This window comes from Diceros bicornis, chromosome 40, assembly GCF_020826845.1.
Source record: "Diceros bicornis minor isolate mBicDic1 chromosome 40, mDicBic1.mat.cur, whole genome shotgun sequence".
NCBI classification, from domain to species: domain Eukaryota; kingdom Metazoa; phylum Chordata; class Mammalia; order Perissodactyla; family Rhinocerotidae; genus Diceros; species Diceros bicornis.
The window spans coordinates 4,514,124-4,536,409 of record NC_080779.1 but is presented as its reverse complement, the minus strand read 5'-3'; the positions used below and the strand labels follow the sequence as shown (position 1 = coordinate 4,536,409).

The window sequence follows — 22,286 nt, the reverse complement described above, 5'->3', positions numbered from 1 at the left end:
GGAGGACAATTCTTTTCAGGGTCATCTATAGATAATGTGGTCAGGGAGAGACAGAGTTTTTGATAAAAGAGGCCTGGTGCCTTTCCTATTGTAACCTCTATCCTACATTATCTTTACAGCCATCATGATAGAAGATCTGTTCCAGGAAGGAGCCACCATGTCAAATTCTTTAGGCAGTTAGTGGGAGAGGTCAAATGTCCCTCAGAGAAAACAATCAAGGTAAAGAGATATATTTCAGAGTGGCCAAATCTTGATCTCCCACAAGACAAAGGAGCATGTTGGGGGTGGGGGAGTCAGCTGTGGGAGAGGACCAGAAAGCACACCAAAGAGTGTGCAGATTGAAGTCCTCATCTTCCAAACTGATAAGAGTTTCTAGAGATAAGGCCATCCCCCCTCTTCCCAGTACAGAGAGGGAGAGACCTTTACAAATGGAGATTTCCCTTACAACTGTAAATGTCTCCTACAAAGGATAACTTCTACTTTTATTTGGAATGGGCTTAGCAAGGACCCTCCCAGTCTGTCCATACCCAGAGTTATCTACAGTGATGTTATCTACCAGGCCTTCTATCTTAGATTCTTTTAGGCAGTTGGTGGTGGTGGCGGGTGGCGGTGGCGGGCAGGGGGGTGGGGAGGTGCGGGATGGGGAGTCAAAGTTTGTTTCTGAGTCTTCTGAGCCTTTATTGTCTTCAGCTCGAAATAATCCACATCCCAGAGTGGCACATCTTGGGGTGGCCTGCCCTGACCCCCCCACAATGGCAATAACAATTCCTACTTCACAGGGTTCCTGTGGGCAATAATCGAGTTATCTGGAGTGTCTGGTGTGGAGTAGCAGCTAAATAAATGGTCGTGTTGTTATCTTTAGGAGACAGTATAAGTGGGAGTCAGACCACCGGGGTTCCGATCCTGGTCTGCTGTTTTCTTCCACTTCTGGGACCTTCAGCAAGTTCCTGAGCTTCATTGTGCCTCAGTTTCCTGTCTGTAAAGTGTCAGTAATATAAGACCAACGCCCTAGGGTTGCTGTGAGGACTCGGTGGTCCCCTAGGGAGAGTGTGGGGAGCAGCACCTGGCACGTCCCGGCTGCTAAGGAGAAAACGGCTGGTCCTTGTGGTGAAGGGGCGACAGGGCCCGTGGTGGTCAGCATGGAGAGTGTCATGCTGGAGGGAGGGGTCAGTACTCCTGGAGCCTGAGCCAGTGCACAGAGACTGCGTGAGTGGCCAGGGGGCGTCACACAAGGACAACACGCTCGACTCCGGCCGGTTTTACTTCTACCCGATGCGTGACTGAGCCAATGTGAGCAGGCGCTGGGCGTCCTCACCTCCCCATCTGGCGTGTACTCCCATATAGAGTTAGGGCTTGTTGTTGGCCGTTTCCTGTGCTTAGAAACTGCTGCCTTTTCTAGCACCGGCATCTAGGTTCTTGGAGCATGTGTTTGCCTCAGCAAATAGTCTATGACAGTCATTCTTATATGGTACTTTCTTCATTAACCGACAAAAAGCTCGTCACGTTGCGTCAATTTTATTCTCTTGACATTACTAGGAAATATAGGACAGATTTGATTATCTCCAGTATATGGGAAAACGAAGCCTCTGAGAATTGAGGTGCTTCGTCAAAAGGCACATTGCAAGGCCACCTCCAAGCCACGGCTGTCCCCAAATCCCTGCTTTCACATCAGAAGTGGTAGTGCTACTCGTAAATGTAACACACACTCCACTTCCACAGAGGAGTCTCCCAGCTGTGCCCCTTTCCCTGGAATGAGTGGAAACTGTGCTCACGTCTGACCTTGAGCCATCGCTAAGCTTGACACTCTGTTCCAGGGGTCGGCAGACCTTTTCTGTGAAGGGCCAGGTAGCACATGTGTTTGGCTTTGTGGCCCATATGGTCTCTGTTGTAAATGGATGGGCGTGGGCGTGGCTGCGTCGCCATAAATCTTGACTTACAGAGACAGGAGGCAGGATGGATTTGACCGGGGGCCATGGTTTGCCAACTCCTGATCTGTGCTAATATTCCATGCGTTCACCTTCCCTTTCTCCTCACTGACTTCAGAACAATAAACCTGGGTCAGTGGTGGGTGGATTATGTTTGAGAAACAGTTTGAGTGTGTGTCTGTGGACGTGCTTGCGTGCATGCTGTCCGTACATGCCCCTTTCAGTAACGGAGTATGACAGGTGGGTCCCAGGGCCTGAACTAGGCATTCAGGTCTCTAAATGAATACCTGCAGTACTTACTGAAGACCCCGAGATGGGACTACCAACCCTGGCTTAACACTTCTCCAGGCAATTCTAATTTTTTTCATAATTGTCAGAACAGAATTACTTTTTATTTCCTTTATGAACTAGATGTTATAGAGTTTTCTTCACACTTTAAATAAAGCACAAATGGGCCGTCACCATTCCCAGAGCAGCAGGGACCTCTGGAGAACTTTAAGGTCGCAGAGGCAGATGGTGAGAGTGGTGATTCACAGGCAGCAAGGGCAGCGAGAGGGCGGGGCTGAAGGAGGCTGTGGGAGCTGGGGTTGTGTCTGATGGAGCAGAGGCATGCGCTCTCCCGGGGGTTGAAAACCTTGTTTTGTTAGCCTTTGAACCCTTTCAAGCTCTTGTGTGGAAATGTGCTGTGAGAATGAGGAGAGCGGATGGATGCGGTGTTGGAGGTAGGCGAGTGGGGCGTGGTTGCTGGGCTGGAGAGTCTGGAGGTGCTTGGAAACCAAGGTGGCCAGTAGAGCCTGGCTCCTCCAACATGGGGCCCCGTACTCTTAAGCTGACCATTTGCACAGTCGAATTCCGCCTCTCCCAGCTAACGGTGGTGGCAGGTTGTCCGTCTGTGACTCAGGGAGACTCTGGGCTGGGCGTGCACATTTTGATTTCAGTGAAAGGATGCCATTCCATGCCCCCTTTCCAGCCATACTTCTTGTTGGTCGGTCTCCTTTGCAGCTCCTGTGCATCTTCTTGTGTCACTCTCTGCTCTCCAGATGGCACATGCAGCAGGGCTAGGGCACCTGCAGAGGTCTCAGCCTTCACCTCCCCTTGCTCTCCTTTTCGTAGAACCTCCTCATTTTCATTCCCAACTTTGAGCTATTCCACTGCTCGTCCTCCACCCCCCATCAGGAGGAGAGAGAGGAGGTGGGACTTGCATTGGTCAGGGCCCCCGTGTGGTAACAGCTCAGTGCACTGTGTGTCCAAGGCCCTCTGAGGGACCCAGGCAGAAAGACGTTCAGCCGGGAGGGCTGAAACAGATATTAACACTGAATGCTTCCCTCACCTGAACCACAGTGTAGATAATCCACAGTTGGACATCATACGAATTCCTGAGAAGCTTCTCCCAGGGCATCTTTATCTTTGCAAACCAGAAATGAAGACATTGCTGGTGGAACAGAGAGCTTTGTGAAGCCTTTGTCTGACCAGATTGCAACAGCTTATTGTAGCAATCCTGTAGAAACTCTGTCAGACCAACCAACTTTAAAAACCTGGTGCTCAGAAATGCAATTGTGCGTTGTCAGAAGCTGCTCAGACTGTGAAGAATGTGTGGGTCTTAAAGGGAGAAAGGGCATGTATAAATATGCATCCTTGGGTCCCCCAGTCTGTACTGATCAGTCTGTACTGATAGGCAGCACGAAGCTCCACGGCACCCACGTGAACCCACGAACCAGGGCCAACGGTGGTCTTGGGCTAGAGGTCAGGAGAGGCTCTCGTTGTTCGGTGACCCTGGGCTTCCCGTTATTCCTCTCCACGTGGGTCGCGAAGAGTGAGCTCCTGGCCATGGCCGGAGCACGAGTGTGGCAGCCCATGGGTGTCCTTGCTGTGAGCATGCCCACTCCGCGTGTTCCCCTGGGACAGAGGGTAGGGTGCTGGGCGGGCTGTTCGTCTCACATAGGTGCTCACTATCTCATGGGAGCAAACTAACTGCCCGGGACCCTCATCAGTGTGAATGCTGAGCAGAGGCCCAGCCGGTGAACACGTCTGTGTGTGTGCGTGTGTGTGTGCACGTGCTTTCCACAGAATTTTCTTCACTCTCCACGTTTTCATTAATTTTGGCTGTAAATCTACCAAAATGGAAAAGCAAACAAAACAAAACACCCCCTAACTAAGCTATTTCCTTGTCAGGAGCAACTTTTTCTAAGAATGGTTCTTCAGTGTGCTTTCAGATGGCCTTAACTGGAATCTCACCTTCCCTCTGTTAGACTTAGTTTGATCCGAGTGTCTATCCTCTTTCCAGGGTAACGTGTGAGTGGCTTAGAAATTGGCTTCCTATCCTCAGAAGGGTGAATTGAGCTTTTTAAGCATAAATTCTTTGAAGAGGAGAGTGCTGTTTTGAAAAAGGTTTATTTCTTATGACATGATGGTTTCATTATGAAGTTGTATCAGCTAATAAGATGTTCAAAGAGCCACATCCCTTATATGACATAACAGTGACATTGCTTTATATAACACTGTTCATCTGGAGGAACCCAAAGGACATCACACCTTCCACGTACAAGTGACTCTTGCATCCCAAAGTCACCAGATGTCTCTAAGGCAAAATACAGCGTTCCTTAAATCATGCTTCTCCCAACAGTGCAGAATGGGAAGTTAAGCCCTACCAGCTTCTAGCAAAGTGTCACTAACAGCAGCGAATTGACTGGCCCAAGTGTGTCGAGCAGCAGGCAAACTTGAGAAGAGGACCTTTGACAAAGTCTGGGAAAAGAAAAAAAAAGGAAAGAAAAAGAAAAGTACATTTGCTTTTTAATCCTCCCTAATCTTGCTGAAACATGAAGTTTAGCTAAAGGCAGCCCAGTTGTATCACACAATAACCGCTTAGGGGTGTCCTCATCTCACCTGTGTTTGGGGACAAATTGTGCATTTCTCTTTTGCTGCATTTTTCAGTGAACTTCTGCATAAAGGAGTGTGTCTTACTCCTCCCGTAGCCTAGAGCCTGGAGCGGGGTCTGCCATATCATGGTGTTCCATAAATGCCTGGAAGAAGGAGTGCACAAATATGGGGAAGGAAAAAGCCATCAGAATAAAAGAGTGAAAGAAACAAAAAGCCAGGACCCAATGGATAGCTCTTAATAGAAAAGGAAAGAAAGAACTTGAAATGTCACCAGCTGTAAAATTAAAACCTGGGGACCTCCTGGCTGGAGTATGACATAGTAACAACTTTATCACAGATTAAATTTGTAAAGTAGAAGATAGGGACATTCTGGTTAAACACGTTACGAACACATGATAAGGCCAAGGAATCATGCTTTTCCAGGTAAGTCTAAATCTGAGAGTGCTTATGTTCTAAAAAGAAAATACAGAAGTGATAGCCCCCACACGTGATCTTGAAGTAAACACTTGGACCTGAAAACTGCTTAGAGCTAAAGAAATCCTCAGTTGGACTTCAGATCCCCTGAATTAGTCAGGATACGGGCTAAGCTGCTAATGAGAAGACCCCAAAGCATGGCGGCTCAGGTATGATAGAGTTTCTTTTGTCTCATGTCCATCTAGGGCTCTGTTCTGTAAGGTCACCCAAGGACCCAGCTTCCTTCCTCTTCTGCTCTGAGTGGAAATCTTTGTGTGGAAAAGCCTGGCTCACCTTTCCAGGCCGTGCAAGGGGAGAAACAGGAAGTGGAGTTTCTGTATGATGTCATTATAAAACGTGGTCCAGAATTTGAGCACATCACTTTCACTTGCGTTCCATTCACTAAAATCTTGACACACGGTCATGGCTGCCTGTAAGGGAGGCTGGAAAATGAAATCTTTAGCTGGGTGACCTTGACCCCAGTTGGATCGTGGAATATCTTACTGACAAGAAGAAGGAACGAGTGGATGTTGGTGGGTAATGAGCTGCCTCTGCCGCCTTCATGGACGCTGCAGTGCTTGGTTTGTTTGCAGTCAGGCAGTCTCCCCTCTTTGGCCTGCTCACCAGCCCTGGAGCTCGCCATGATTCGTTTCCCCAGCACTTGTCGACTCTGCCATATTCTGTGTGAGGCAGACCTGTGTCTGTCTCCAACTCCATGCCTTTGCTTAGGCTGGCTCCTCCAGCCGTAATGCCCTATTCTTCATCCAGCAAGCATTGGGGGTCTCCCCCTTCGTCCAGGCCCAGCCAGTGTCAGCAACAGGATTTTGGGCAACATAGACACTAAACCGCACATCCTGGGAAGAATAATGTGCAGGGAAAGTTCCTCCAGCCAGAGACTCTTCACCCAGGCCCTAACCCACAGTAGTCCATACAGTCATTGATTCAGTCGGTCAGTATTTTGAGCGTGTGATCCGTATCAGGCCGGGGTCAGGGATGCAACCTCAATCAAAACCAGGCACAGCATCTGCCCTGGTGGGGCTGGTGACCTGGGGCCTCCATTGGATCATGGAGTTAGGACCTGACAAGTGTGGCCTGGGAAACCCTGGATAAGGGAGAACGGGTGACTCCTTAGAGTCTAAAGGATGAGTGAGCTCTTTGTATGCACTCTTCACCCCAACTTGCTAGAGATCTGGGGGAGAGAGACCTGACCTGGGCCAAGCTCCCCTGCACCCCCAGGCTCCAGGCCCGCCGTGGCGCCTGTGCTCACTCCCAGGGAAGCCAGCATGACTTAGAGCCACGTTGCAGCATGGTGTAGTGGACGCACATTTGTCAAAGCCCGCTGCCGTGTCGACTGCAGTAGAAGATGGAGATGGTGCTGCTGTGCATGCGTGAGCACCCATGTCTGCACGGGATAGGATATTAAGCCTATAGTAAGATTTGTGTGCTACATCTGAGTAATGAGCCATGAAATTGACATTATAAATTTTAATTATTATTAATGCCTTGCAGGGCGGCTGGTGTTCATTATCCTGTAGGCATCCAGATGTATTTCCCCTTTTCCTTTTATTTCCTTTTCTTAATGTAGTGAGCCCATATAATGGCAGCTCAGTGGCAAATCGGAATACAATTCCTCCAGAGGGGAGCACACAGAATGTGGGAGAGCTTGTGAGGAACAGTCTGGGGCAGAAAGGGGGTGGCTCCAGAGAAACTGCTCATTTTCCTTGTGCTGGGCTAGGGAAGCTGCCGTTAAGTTTGCAGAAGTCTTTTCCCCCCGTGATAGCATTCCCCTGCCTCTAGGCCCTTGTTATGGACTAATTAGTTCATCTTACAGAGGGCTTTGAAGATGAAAGCCACTGTGGAGGTGCTGAGAGGCATCATTTCTGAGCATTTCCTAACAGCGGGAACCAGGTTCCGACTCTTCTGCCCCCTGAACATACCGCCTCTCGACGTTGTCCCTGACTTTTATTTTTTGCTGTCAGAAATGTGTCCTGCATCTAAAAAGGCTTATTGCCCTCTCAGCACTGCTCTGTGAGATGCTGATCTTGGCAGTCTGGGGAGGGGATTGGTGCAGTGGGATGGGCTCCCTCTCCCCCTTCCCCTTCCCCACTGCTTGCTCTCTCCTCTCGCCGCCTTCTCCTTGCCTACGCACAGGAGCTGACCAGAGTGGCTGCCTGACCAGACGTCGCTGGAGCCAGCGAAGCGGTGTTGTGTGCTCCCCGCCCTGCGCTCTGACATTGGGGTCAGGGGTGGTTGGCCCCGTCTCGGCCGCCCGTGGAGCTGTGGCGAGGGGCGGTACCGTCCCTTCCTGCCCGCTGCTGCTGCTCCAGAAGGCGTCTGCCCCCCCTTTTCCCCGGGGTTCACGTGCCAGAACAGCTGCTCTTTTGCTCTTCCGTGCCGAGCTGGGATTGGCACCCCTTTCCTGGATCTCTGTGAGGCATGCTGGTTTACAGGTTGTCCTGTCAGATCTGTCTGTCCTTTCTAACTTTCCCCACTCCCGGCCTGCCCAGGCCTTTCTCAGGAATAACCTGAGCTGCCTTGAATTCACAAGCATGGATGGGACACCTACCTGTGCCGGGACCTCTCCTCGGTCCCGGGGTAGTCAGGCAAACACAGCACAGTCCTGTTCTGGGGCCTTGGTTTAATAGGGGCTAATGCAATGAGGAGAGTGGTGGACTAGAGAGGCTCCCAAGAGGCAGGAACACAGCCTGGGCTGCTGCTGAATTTCAGAAGGAGAGAGAGTAGGCAGAGGAGGTAGCAAAGACCTGCAGGTTCCAGAAGCACGTGCTCTTTGTGAGTGAGGATGCTGCCACCGTGGTTGGACGTGGGAGTGGGGAGGAGTGTTGAGGGCAGGGCTGTGGCTGGAAGGTATACCAAGGCCAGCCTGGCAGATGCCATGCTAGGAGCTTGGGTACCCCTCCTCGAGGGCGGTAAGTACCCCCTGAAAGCTTGTAAGTGGCAGGGTGGTAGGATCAGCTCTGTCTTTGGGCATGCAGCCTCACAGTGGGCTGATGGGACCTAGGGGCTCGCTGGCAGAGGTGTGCAGTGGTTTAGATGGGAGAGGTGAGGATGGAAGCATGTATGGGGTTTCCTGATGAGAGCTTAGACGTGGAATAGACAGAATTTGAGGACTCGTGCTGAGGCTGAGGGAAAGGGTGGGCACAGGGATAGCAGAGGGGGCTTGCTTAGCAGTGGGTGGGGAGTCCACGGCCAGGACGAGGAATGCCAGGGCTGGGGGCTCCAGGACTGATGGTGGCTTCAGGGAGCTGTGGGACGTCTGGGCAGGGATGTCAGGCAAGCAGTTAGACTGACGTAAGTCCGATACTCGGAAAGGGAAGTTGGGAGCACAGAGAGATTTGAGAGTCACAGCCTAGAGGCAGGAAGAGGCAGCCGTGAAAGTGGTCAGCTGGCCCGGGAGGCCTGAGGCCACAGTGCCCAGACAAGCGGCAGCCGTGTGCTTTCTGAGACTCGGTGAAAGGTGGAGTCCCCGGCATGTGAGGAGTGCACGCCTCACAGGACCCGTGGAGACATACTCCTCAAGAGCACGAGCCCCGGGGCCAGGCCCCCGCGTGGGAGGGGCCCGCTTTGTCTTCACTACACCTAGGCCCTCCCCTGCCACGCTGGGCAAGTCGAGCCAGAGTTGCACATCATGCGCGTGAGTGGTGCGTGCAAGTGGCTTCTGTGTCAACCACGCTAGTAGAGCTGATGGTGGGCAGGCCACTGTGGAAATGCAGCGTCCCCTGCACACGGGAGGATGGGGAGGTGCGTCTGTTCAGATAGCATGACGGTGCACAGAGTAAAGCAGAGTCCATAGGAACTGTTGATGCAAATAATCTATAATCAGTCTGTAAATCAAAATTGGGATCAGTTTATTATGAGCCAGATCTGAGGACCAGCCTAGGGTCTTCCTTCCCTAAGGAAGGAAGGGCAACAGAAGAGTGGGGTGTACGCAGTGGTTATATACCATCTTGGAACAAAGAACATACATCACATATGACAGGAATCTCTCTCTCTTTTTTTTTTTGGCGAGGAAGATTAGCCCTGAGCTAACATCCATGCCCGTCTTCCTCTACTTAATATGTGGGATGCCCACCACAGCATGACTTGATAAACAGTGTGTAGGTCTGTGCCCAGGATCCAAACCTGCGCACCCCAGGCCACCAAAGCGGAGCGCACGGACCCAACCACTACACCAGTGGGCCAGCCCCAGGAGTATCTCTTTTACTACCGTCACAAGATGCTTAGCTGGCACAGCAGGTTGGTGGTCAGCAGGTCAGTGGTCACAAGATGAGCACAGCAGGTCAGTAATGAATCCTTAGTTCCTCAGAAGGGATGCTGTTACTGCACAAAGGGCACGATCTGCTCACCACAAGACAAAAGCCAATGGTCAAGAGGCAAAATGGTGGAAAAGAAAGGGCAGTTTATTACAGCTTGCTAGCAAGGGGGAAGATGGCCAACTAATGTCTGAAAAAACCATCTTAAGGGGGCACAAAATCTTACAACCGTTGGGTTATTGGGGAGGGGGTTAGGAATGTTGACCTTCTGCTGTTACAGACGGAGTGCCACACCAGATCTTTCAGTTTCGTTGATGATGGCTATCAGCATAGACTCTCTGTTTCGGGGTCATCACATTCCTAAGGAACTCACAAGAACAAAGTTATCATCTTATCACAGCTGGGAGGTACGTGCACAAGCAGGGGTCGTAAAATCTACAGAGCGGGGCCGGCCCCGTGGCTTCGCGGTTACGTGCGCGCGCGCTCCACTACTGATGGCCCAGGTTCAGATCCCGGGCGCGCACCGTCGTGCTGCTTCTCCGGCCGTGCTGAGGCTGCGTCCCACATACAGCAACTAGAAGGATGTGCAACTATGACATACAACTATCTACTGGGGCTTTGGGGGAAAAAAAAAAGGAGGAGGATTGGCGACAGATGTTAGCTCAGAGCTGGTCTTCCTCAGCAAAAAGAGGAGGATTAGCATGGATGTTAGCCCAGGGCTGATCTTCCTCACAAGTAAATAAATAAATAAAATCTACAGAGCAGTTAGATCTCCTGGAGGGTGCATATCCAGCTGAGTTAGTCTGTCAGAGGTCATTCAAAGTTACAATAAAGTTTTTGTTTTCTACAATATGGCTTCCCTTATGTCAAGCTTGTCCTGGGCTGGTATCAATAGCCCCCTTTGCTGTTTAATCCCTCAATCTTGAGGGATATCCTGTTGTTCCATCTTATTGAACCAGTCTCTTAGTAAGATGGTGATGCAGGTGGGCTCCCAAAGTTAAGCCTATATTGTGGAGGCAAGTAACCAGGTAATTAATAAGAGAAAAAGAAAAACAAAGTTAATGGTGGGAGCCAATTATAAACCGGTTTCTGAGTCCTGGGGACAGCCAGTCAAGATTTCTAGATGTCAGAGTTAAAGCATCTTTTGCAGCTTAAAATGTCTCTGATGATGTCATTGGGTATTCAGGTACCTTTCTGAATGGGTTACATAGCAACAGACATGAATCTCTCTTAAGTTTATATCAAGTCCTCCAGCTCCAGTTTGCAAGGCTTCAGGAAAAAGGGGAGGTTCAGTTCTCAGTGCTGCCAAATGAAAATGACGGAAAAAAATCGAAAACATTAGTTTAGAGATTTGTAGCCAGATATTTCGGGAGCCTAGAAGAATTCAGGATCCAGTCCAGTTAACACATATAAAACAGAAAGCTCAAAGACAATTATCAGAACTAGAACCTCATATCCATGAATGTGTACTATAGTTTCTATTGAAACATATGTTTTTCATTCTAAAGTCACTCTCATTTTATAAAAGATAGCCAAATTAAAACTAACTGGTTTGCAAAATAAGTTTAGTTTCAATAAACTTGGCCCAGTTATTTACATGAGTGCAGCAAGAATAGCAACTGATCATATAGGGTCTTTTAAATCTGCTTTGCTGGAACTCTATAAGGAATCTCAGATTGAGCTTTAAAGGCCTCTCAAGGCCAGGAAAGCCAAGCCAAGGACTTTGTCATCAGACTTTGCCTGCAATACCTACAGATTTGGGTGAATTCCTCTCTTCTCGAGGTCCTCCAAAATATTTTGAGGTTCCTTGCACCTGCCAGATAAGTGACATTCAATACTTATCCAGTAAATGCTGCTTGGTGTGCTGAACATAAGGTACCAGGCCAATATTTCCACATGGCTTTATTCCATAAAGTCCCGTCTTTGTCTCTCAAAAGCTGTCTTGTCATATCTGAGTCTGTATGTTTTTCTCAAATATAATATTTCAGTTGAAGCTTTGGTAATATAACCAGTGTTTCCAATTGTGTCCTGCTGTAAGGAGAACAGATTCTTATTGAACTTATGCAAATAACTATATTGCCATGAAAACAATCCTCACTCACTAAGAGTTTCCAAATCCTGGATGGATCAGGTAGGGAGAAAAAGATAAATGTTTCAATTCTTCTTACAAAGGTATAATTTTCCAAATTGCCATAAGTCATAGCCAGCTCAGGATAAAAGAGAAAAAGTTTTCCTTAAATCTGAAAAAAAAAAACAAAAAACATTAAAAAAATCAGCAATATTTCAGACAAATGTCATAAAAATTATAATCATCCCCATCAGTTCATTCAGTCCAGTGTAATCGATTGTTGATCTTAATCTTGTTAGAATTTCGTGAAGTCAGCTGTTTCTCTGTTAGAGTTCTGTTATTTCTTACCCAATTCAGTGTTATGATCTGAAAGTTTATCAGAAACCTATATTCTAGAGTAAGCGCCAGAGTCCTTTCCATGTATGTCTCTGACGATGAAACATATTTTTCAACAGCATCAGAGCAAAGAAATAACTGTCTGTAACCAACAAGACCCCAAAATGGCAATCGACAAAGAAGTTTGGTTAATTTTGTGGCATACAATACATTATCAGTCCAGACTGATAACCAGGACAGATCGGAATTTCAGTAATGTTATACAATTTCAAAACACCTATTCAATCTCATTCACCCACACAATATCATCTAAGAAGGTTTATCAACACTTATTTGACAATGCTTTCCATGTAATTTAACATACTGAATAAGTCTAGTAAGTTTAGCATCTTCCTCCTTATAGGAAGAGAGCAAATTTCTTTGAAAAGTTCCAGGGGCCCTTTGAAAATTCTCAAAGAAAAAAGTCAAAAGAAAGACTTTATTTAAGATATGAATTTGGGAGAGCTTGTCAAAAATATCAAAAGGTTTTAAAACACTTGATCAAACAAGAAACAATGCTCACTGTGAAACAGTTATCCATTCGAAGTGACAACAGAAACAGTCAAGGGTAAACAGAGAATTAAAATAGTCAAAAAAAAGCTTAATAGAGAGACCTCAGTCCTTTTGATTATGAGAAATTGTTTCAATAGTTTTTCTTTTAGGTAGACTTATTCAAAGGTAAAGAAAAATCATTTATAACCTCTTTATCAAGTTCAAGAAAATTATCCTAAGAGAAAGAAGACCAAATTTTAATTTTGTACCAGCTTACTTTTGATATTAAAACTTATTTACTTAATTAAATTCATTTTAATCTTAGCCAACTTAACCATGCATAAAACTCTTTTCCGAGAATTCCTCTTCCACAAACCCTTTATAACTTTCCTTTTACTTTCAGAATTTGTCCCATGCCTTCCTTTCTTCTCTTCTAGTACTTTAGGACAAATTTATCTTTCTTAACCAAACAAACAAAATATTTCCATTCTTCGTACCTTCTTTATGGAAAATATACATCTTACTTTCCTTGTATACGGAGGTGTTTTCCTTATTAATTTTTAGTAACCTTAATCACAAATATTAATTAGAATTTTTAACCCTTATAGACTTTACTTTCTAAGTAAAACTAAGTAATAGGTTATAAACTTTCTTTTACATTAGCATTCTGTGGCTTGACAAATTTATAAACACTTCAGAATTTCTGGAAACATGTTACTTTATAATACAATCCTTTTTTTTTTTTTTTTTGGTGAGGAAGATTGGCCCTGAGCTAACGTCTGCCAATCCTCCTCTTTTTACTGAGGAAGACTGGCCCTGGGCTAACATCCATGCCCACCTTCCTCCACTTTCTATGGGATGCCACCACAGCGTGGCTTGCCAAGCGGTGCATCGGTGCACACCCGGGATCCAAACCGGCGAACCCCGGGCCACCGCAGCAGAGCATGCGCATTTAACTGCTTGCGCCACCGGGCCGGCCCCTATAATACAATCTTTTAATAAAACACAAGACATGTTTACTAATAGACCCAAACACCTTTTAGTTTTTCTGTAATAAGCCAAAAGTAGATAAAGTTAGATATGTTTAGCATTATTGTTTCAGTATTTTTTCTTATTTGAAAATGTCCTGGATACTCAACGAACTTTTATCATTAACTTAATTTAGCAAAACTCTAAAGTTTTAACTTACCAAAAGGAATTTGGAAGCTGTTCTTTCAAGTGTACAGACCATAAAACATAATTATTGTACCCCAAATCTCTTACTCATTTTCATCTATCTAAATCATTTGTTTCCAACAATTGTCAATCAAACCAACAAACTTAAACCAGCTTTCATTTACCAAAGATGACTTTATGTCATGTTAACATGAAAGATATCCGGGTTAATTGCGTTTGGAAATAATGTTTGTAAGCACTTACTTCAAGTTAATTGAACAGAGCTCTTAATTTTGACCATACCATCCGGAGGGAAAATACCACACATAGGTAACAGACACACATACACAGAGACTGCACAGCTATTACTGCTGTGAATCAGGTACAAGGCTCCCCAATTGTGAATCCAAATTTTTGGTTTAAGCCTTTTTACTAATATTTGTGGAGAAGACACTCGAGATGCTAGATTTTTGGCCAGGTGCACTCCTATGGCCTTTTTTTTTGGCCTTTTTACTTTTTTTTTCCTTCAGTCCTAGGAATTAGTGATGGGCCAGATAACAGTTCTCAGAGAGGCGAGGTGATAGTCCTTTTTGATATAAAGGAACTGGGTGGACTCTGAACTGCCTCTAGCGCTGCTTCTCCAGTCTTACAGGATTGTTTTTAAAGGACAGTTGCTCTTAACTTCTCAGAAATTGGGTTGCAGCTGAAATGACATTATTGGTTGATCTGCCTCTCCAATTACATCACAAAGGCGCAGAGAAACCACTCAAGTTTTCTCCAAGATGGAGTTTCTTAGGGATATTTGCCTTGTCAGTTTTTAATGCCCCAATATCTGCAAGCATTTACGGCTTAACTATGGATGAAAGAGGCGTCCCCAAAGGAGAGTGCAAAAGGAGCAGCCCTCACAAGATCCAGAAAGTTCACTCACAAAAAAATAGCCCAAGAAGGCAAAGGCTTCCGCTGCACAGGTGGTAGTGCGCTAACAAACAACAAAGATTAAGATGACACAGGCCCCCGATGGACTGGGACCCCTCATGACTAAAGAGCTCACAAAGCCAAGCTCTCAAGACATAGAATAAGACAAAAAGGGGGGAAAATCCCTCATCTTATATGCACGTTAACAGCTTTAGCTATGCCTTGGTTCTCTCAGAGCCAGACTAATACCTAGGGGGGCAGTGCTGCGGGGTAGGAGACTGTGTGTGCTTTACAGAGTGCCTCGTTATTGCACAGACATTTTCTTGAAATTGGCGGGGGACCTGTGTCAGCTACCCTGTTCAGTGACCAACTTATCCTTTCACAGGAGACTGCTGGAGATGGCGAGCACCCTAGTGGCTGTTAACTGCTCGACCCGCTCCCACCAATATTGCTGCTCTTTTGGCTTCCACGATGCCCTGTTAGCAACAGCTTCCACCCTATGCGCATGCTCCACAGGCGGGCCCTGCGGCAAAGTCTACTGCGGCCCGCCCAGACAACAGGCTTGTGGAGCTGCCTGCCTCTTGCTCTAAGGGTTTTCCTTTATGACAAATGACACAAAAAACAGAAATAGTTACTGTCTCTGGGAGTAAGGATCAGTAAACCAATGAGTACTCAGTAGCTCCTACTGCTTACCTGTAGCTGCAAGTCACCCAATTCAGGAGAATGCAGCCTAAGGGGTTTCAGGTAGGGATCAAATTAGTGTTTCCCATTGTTTCAGAATTTAGACATTGCTGGTCAAAAGTGTGTTTATGCTGCAGCTAGAATCAGATTGCGAAAATTTCAAGCATCCCCCAAATCAAGACCCTTACAATGAAGGCTGACCAAGGCTTTCTTCTAATGGCCAGTGTAATTCCCCTGAGGCTGATGGCAGTTTGGTAGGACTCTTAGACACAAACAGGAGTGCAGCCCGCATTTTTGTCCAACCATCTCTGACCACAAAATGAGATGCAACCATATTCTCGTCTGACCATATTTTGGGACCCCATCCCCCACAAGCTGACGATTATCAGGCCAAGCCCTCAGGACACAGAACAAGCTTGGTAAGATTCTGCTGTTCTCTGTAAACATTTACAGCTTCTGGAAACTTTCGGTCAAAAGGTGGAGCCCTTGACTCTTTAAAGATTTTTCCTTGTTCCTTGGTTTGGAGGCTCAAAGAGCCCAAAATGGCCACTGTAATTTTAAATTATCCTGGGTTATCTTGCCAGCCATTTACAGTTATCTCACTTTTATCAAGGTGGCCGCAACAAACAAGGTCTGATAGTGAGCTAGTGGGAGCAGCTCCCCCAAGAATAATCAAGGGGTCGGCTCTTTCTCTTAGGTGTCCCAGCACCCACAAAGTTCAGGTGATTTAAGCCCCGGAGGAGCTGCCGCTGCCGATTGCCTCACCACGAACAATGAGGGCCCAGTAAGATATGTTCTTCAGGAGGGGTCCCTATGAGGCCGTTGCGTGTCACTGGCAGACACCCCGACACCTTGGTAAAGTCCCAGTCACCTGGGAACGTCCCGAAGGACCAGAGGGAACAGTGCCTCTTTTCTTGGGAGTCAGAAGACACTCATAAGATTAGTCTAAAAGGCAGTTTGTTACAGTCACTGAGAAACTCAGTCCCCAAGGAGGCAATTTTAACAAATAACATAGTCAAACATAGACAAACATGAACAGATACAGAAATCCAATACTCTGAGGCCCTACCCCAGAGCTCTGGACTCTAACCCGATCCTTTTGAGTGCCCCAGTGGCTGTAGCCTTTATATTGTCTCCCACAATCCTAACCTTGGGACTTTAACCCAGCAACCGGATCTCACCAGTGGGGCCTCTAACCCACTATCCTGATGAGATATTAGACAATTTTAGGTACAGGCACATTTTTTTTTCTTTCTTTCTTTTTTTTTTTAATGATGTCATAATAGTTTATCACATTTTATAACATTGTGAGATTCCAGTTGTACATTATTATTTGCCAGTCACCATATAAATGTGCCCCTTCACCCTTTGTGCCCACCCCCTAACTTCCTTCCCCCTGGTAACCACCAAACTATTCGCTCTGTCCGTGTGTTAGTTTATATTCCACATATGAGAGAGTCATACAGTGTTTGTCTTTCTCTGTCTCGCTTATTTCACTTAACATGATCCCCTCCAAGTCCATCCATGTTGTTGCAAATGGGACGATTCTGTCTTTTTTTTATGGCTGAGTAGTATTCCATTGTGAATATATACCACATCTTCTTTATCCAATCATCTGTTGATGGACACTTGGGTTGCTTCCACATCTTGGCTATAGTAAATAATGATGCAATGAACATAGGGGTGCATAAGCCTCTTTGGATTGTTGATTTTAAGGTCTTTGGATAAATACTCAGAAGTGGGATAGCTGGATCATAAGGTATTTCTATTTTTAATTTTTTAAGGAATCTCCATACTGTTTTCCATAGAGGCTGCACCAGTTTGCATTCCCACCAGCAGTGGATGAGGGTTCCCTTTTCTCCACGTCCTCTCCAACATTTGTTACTTTTGTCTTAGTGATTATAGTCATTCTCACGGGTGTAAGGTGATATCTTAGTATAGTTTTGATTTGCATTTCCCTGATGATTAGTGATGTTGAACATCTTTTCATGTGCCTATTGGCCATGTGTATATCTTCCTTGGAAAAATGTCTGTTCATATCCTCTGCCCATTTTTTGGTCAGGTTATTTGTTTTTTTCTTGTTCAGATGTGTAAGTTCTTTATATATTATGGCGATTAACCCCTTGTCAGATATATGGTTTGCAAATATTTTCTTCCAGCTGGTGGGTTGTCTTTTCATTTTGATCCTGGTTTCCTTTGCCTTGCAGAAGCTCTTTAGTCTGATGAAGTCCCAGTTGTTTATTTTTTCTGTTGTTTCCCTTGTCCGAGTAGACATGGAATTCTAGAAGACCCCTTAAGGACCAATGACGAATAGTGTACTGCCTACATTTTCTTCCAGGAGTTTTATAGTTTCCGGTCTCACCTTCAGGTCTTTGATCCATTTTGAGTTAATTTTTGTGCATGGCGAAAGAAGATGGTCTGCTTTCATTCTGTTGCAAGTGACTGTCCAGTTTTCCCAGCACCATTTATTGAAGAGACTTTCCTTTCTCCATTGTATGTTCTTTGCTCCTTTGTCGAAGATTAGCTGCCCATAGAAATGAGGTTTTATTTCTGGGGTTTCAATTCTGTTCCATTGATCTGTGTGTCTGGTTTTGTTTCAGTACCATGCTGTTTTGATTACAATCGCTTTGTAGTATGTTTTGAAGTCAGGGATTGTGATGCCTCCAGCCTTGTTCTTTTTTCAGGATTGCTTTAGCTATTCGGGGTCTTTTGTTGCCCCAAATGAATTTTAGGATTCTTTGTTCTATTTCCATGAAGAATGTCCTTGGGATTCTGATTGGGATTGCATTGAATCTGTAGATTTCTTTAGGTAGTATGAACATTTTAACTATGTTTATTCTTCCAATCCATGTGCATGGGATATCTTTCCATTTCTGTATGTCATCACCAATTTCTTTCAATAATGTCTTATAGTTTTCATTGTGTAGGTCTTTCACCTCCTTGGTTAAATTTATTCCTAGATATTTTATTCTTTTTGTTGTGATTGTAAATGGGATTGTATTCTTGAGTTCTCTTTCTGTTAGTTCATTGTTGGTATATAGAAATGCAACTGATTTCTGTAAGTTGATTTTGTACACTGCCACTTGGCTGTAGTTGTTGATTATTTCTAATAGTTTTCAGATGGATTCTTTAGGGTTTTCTATATATAAAATCATGTCATCTGCAAACAGCGAGAGTTTCACTTCTTCATTGCCTATTTGCATTCCTTTTATTCCTTTTTCTTGCCTAATTGCTCTGGCCAGAACTTCCAGCACTATGTTGAATAATAGTGGCAAAAGTGGGGACCCTTGTCTTGTTCCTGTTTTCAGAGGGATGGCTTTCAGTTTTTCCGATTGAGTGTGATGTTGGCTGTGGGTTTGTCATATATGGCCTGTATCGTGTTGAGGTACTTTCCTTCTATACCCATTTTGTTGAGAGTTTTTATCGTAAATGGATGTTGGATCTTGTCAAATGCTTTCTCTGCACCTATTGAGATGATCATGTGGTTTTTATTCCTCATTTTGTTAATGTAGTGTATCACATTGATTGATTTGCGGATGTTAAACCTTCCCTGTGTCCCTGGTATAAATCCTACTTGATGATCTTTCTAATGTATTGCTGTATTTGGTTTGCCAATATTTTGTTGAGGATTTTTGCATCTACGTTCATCAGGGATATTGGCCTGTAATTTTCCTTCTTTGTATTGTCCTTGTCTGGCTTTGGTATCAGGGTGATGTTGGCCTCGTAGAGTGTGTTAGGAAGTGTTCCATCTTCCTGTATTTTTTGGAATAGTTTGAGAAGGATAGGTATTAAATCTTCTTTGAATGTTTGGTAAAATTCTCCGGAGAATCCATCTGCTCCTGGACTTTTATTTTTTGGGATGTTTTTGATTATTGTTTCAATCTCTTTACTTGTGATTGGTCTATTCAGGTTCTCTATTTCTTCTTGATTCAGTTTTGGGAGGTTGTATGAGTCTAAGAATTTATCTATTTCTTCTAGATTGTCCAATTTGTTGGCATATAGTTTTTCATAGTATTCTCTTATAATCCTTTGTATTTCTGTGGTATCCGTTGTGATTTCTCCTCTTTCATTTCTAATTTTATTTATTTGCTAGCAAGGGGGAAGATGGCCGACTAATGTCTGACAGATCCACCTTAATGGGGCACAAAATCTTACAGCAGTTATATATAGGCCATTGGGTTATAGGGGAGGGGGTTAGGAATGTTGACCCTCTGCTGTTACAGACTGGGAGTGTCACACCAGATCTTTCAGTTTTCACTGATGATGGCTATCAGCATAGACTCAGCTCAGGGGTCATCACATTCCTAAGGAGCTCAAAAGAACAAAGTTATCATCTTATCGCAGCTGGGAGGTACATGCACAAGCAGGGTTCATAAAATCTACAGAGCAGTTGGATCTCCTGGAGGGTGCATATCCAGCTGGGTTAGTCTGTCAGAGGTCATTCAAAGTTACAATAGAGTTTTTCTTTTCTACAATATGGCTTCCCTTATGTCAACCTTGTCTTGAGCCGGTATCAATGCTTATCCTTAAGGAATTGCCAATATGGGGGAAATTATATCCCTATCTTTAAGGGCATCATTCTTGTCTTTGGGACATAGTAAATATTTAAAGCAGACGTACAAGGCCACATCGGGCCCTTTTGGAAAGACAAGGTCAGGCTGAATTAGTTTTAAACCAAATGGCTTCCTCATATACTCCAGTATGTCCTATCACTTTCTATTTATTTATCAAAACAAAAGTGCAGATCTATTGAGTCTTGCTCTCCGTTGTCATCGGTAGTAGCAAAAGTTACCACACAGCCTCAGAGTCTGTGAGCGCTGCCCCTTAGTGTGGAATGGAAGGAAACGGAGCCTGTTTGACGAGTGATGTTTCCTTTGGTCACTGAGTTGAGGCCAGTTTTCAAGTGTAACAGTGTTGACGTAAAGAATCCATAATCAATCTATAAATCAAAACTGGGGTAAGTTTATTATGAGCCAACTTTTGAGGACCATAGCCTGGGGCCTTTCTTCCCTAAGGAAGGAAGGGCACCAAAGAAGTGGGCTGTACAGAGTGGTTATATACCGTCAAAGAGCATGTATCACATATGATTGCAATGTCCCTTTTATAATAGCCACAAGATCGCCCTGCCAGATTGCCCTGCCAGAATAGCTATTGATGGACACAGTGGGGAGCAGGTCTGCTGTCTCGATGGGCATGGCTGGTGTCAGGTCTGTTGTCTCCAGCTGGGTGGTCACAGGATGAGCGCAGCAATTAAATCCTAGCCTAGGGAGAAATGCTTATCCTTAATGAAATTCCAATGTGGAGAAAGTTGCATTCTTATCTTAAAGGCATTTACTCTTCTTTTTGGGACATAGTAAAGCAGATACACAATGCATGTTCAAAGGCCACAGGCCCTTTTGGAAAAACAAGGTCAGGCCGAATTAGTTTTACACCAGATGGCTTCCTCATATGCTCCAATATATCCTATTGCTTGCCATTTATTAAACAGTAAGTTCTTTTTTCACTGGCCCTGTAACACCTGTTACCTCCACACGTTTCAGCTTCCCCATGTGGCCAACAGTGAAAATTCTCCCTCCACAAAAATAAATGTTGTATTTCACTTAGGAAGTTGTGATAGACTAAGTTCAAAGAGAACAAGGAAGCTATTCTGTCTTTTTGTAAATTTAACCTAACTGGCTGGACAGGTTTCTGACCCCTGGCACTGTGGACATTCCAAGCGGGGTCATCCTTGGTATTGGTGCCGTCCTGGGCATTGTAGGATCCCTGGTTTCTACTCATTAAATTCTAATAGCTTCCCACCTCCCAGTTGTGACAATGAAAAATGTCTTCAGACATTGCCAGATGTGCCCTTGGGGACAAAATTGTCCCTGATTGAGAACCCTGGGCCAGCGGCTGACCAGCCCTTGTGTGGCAGTGGAATTCTTCTGGTGGCCCACAGCCAGCAGCCTCTTCCATTCTTTTCTGATCGCAGTCCTTGTATTGCAAATTACCCCTCCACCTCAGCTCCCTAAAATCCGGCCTGTGACAGTCTATTGTGCTTGCAGTACAAAGCTAGCCAGGGTGAACATTATTGGAAGCAAACTGATTTTTTTCCTCATCGAGTTTTGTAAGGCAAATCCTCTGGTGTTACTATTTAATTGGTTGGTGGTGGCTGTTTGTCACTTGGCCAGCAGGTTCCCTCTTAACTGCTGTCATGTGACATTGCTGAAACATAAATGCAGAGTGATTGAGTTGCCAACATGCTGTTAAGTCCTCTACAAAGAGTTTTTCGGTGCACTACCGCTTCAGGCTTTTGTGCCTCTATTGATTGATTCGAATACTAAAGAAATCCTTGGCATAGGCAGCCCTGGTGAGAAAATGAGGCTTTCGTTAGGGAAATTGTTGGGTGTTGACACAGGGACAATGGTTGTTGTTTGTTTGGTTTTCCTCTGGCATAGACTTGGCCTTTGACAAAGCTTACTCCGTTGAGCTGGTCTTGGCCACTGGTAAGAAGAGGAAGAGAAACCCAGGCGGTCCCTGGTCTTTATGAAACAGGCCCAGTTAAGTTAGAGGACCCCAGGAAGTGGACGATGGTGTTAGGTCAAGTTTCATTGTGGTTCAACAGACTCCTTATTGCTGAAGAGCAGAAGATCACCAAGAATTCTGCTTGGGTTTCAGAGCTGGTCTCTAGTGGAGGCCAGAGACAGCAGATTGCTTTTGGATGGGTTGGCTAATCTTTGACAGGATGACAGGAATATCCCATGATGTTAAGAGGATACTGTTTTATGCTCTTGAAATTGTACTTCTGGACCAGACTGCCGTATGCATCAAAAGCTATGTGTCATGGTTGGGGGGTCGTTGACAGCTGGGAACCACTTGTTACAACCTCTATTGCACTGGGGACCAAAGTCCTGGGGGTGGCCTCCAGCTTCCACAGCAAGGCTGTCCATCTGGGTGGACATTGTAGGCATATTCCACAGGTCGTGAGCTCACTGAGTGGGAAGGGCACAGCAAGGTCGGTGCGGGTCTGTCTCCTCAGCCATGACGCGTGTTCTGAGTTGCTGTGAAGGTTCAGAGACAAAGTAAGGACAATTT

The 22,286-nt window shown here is 45.4% G+C and overlaps 1 protein-coding gene across 1 annotated transcript in view; it reads left to right on the top strand.

Annotated features, from left to right (window-relative positions):
- The window catches only part of SH3RF3 (SH3 domain containing ring finger 3), a 388,315-nt gene that overhangs the window by 211,691 nt on the left and 154,338 nt on the right, over nucleotides 1-22,286 (top strand).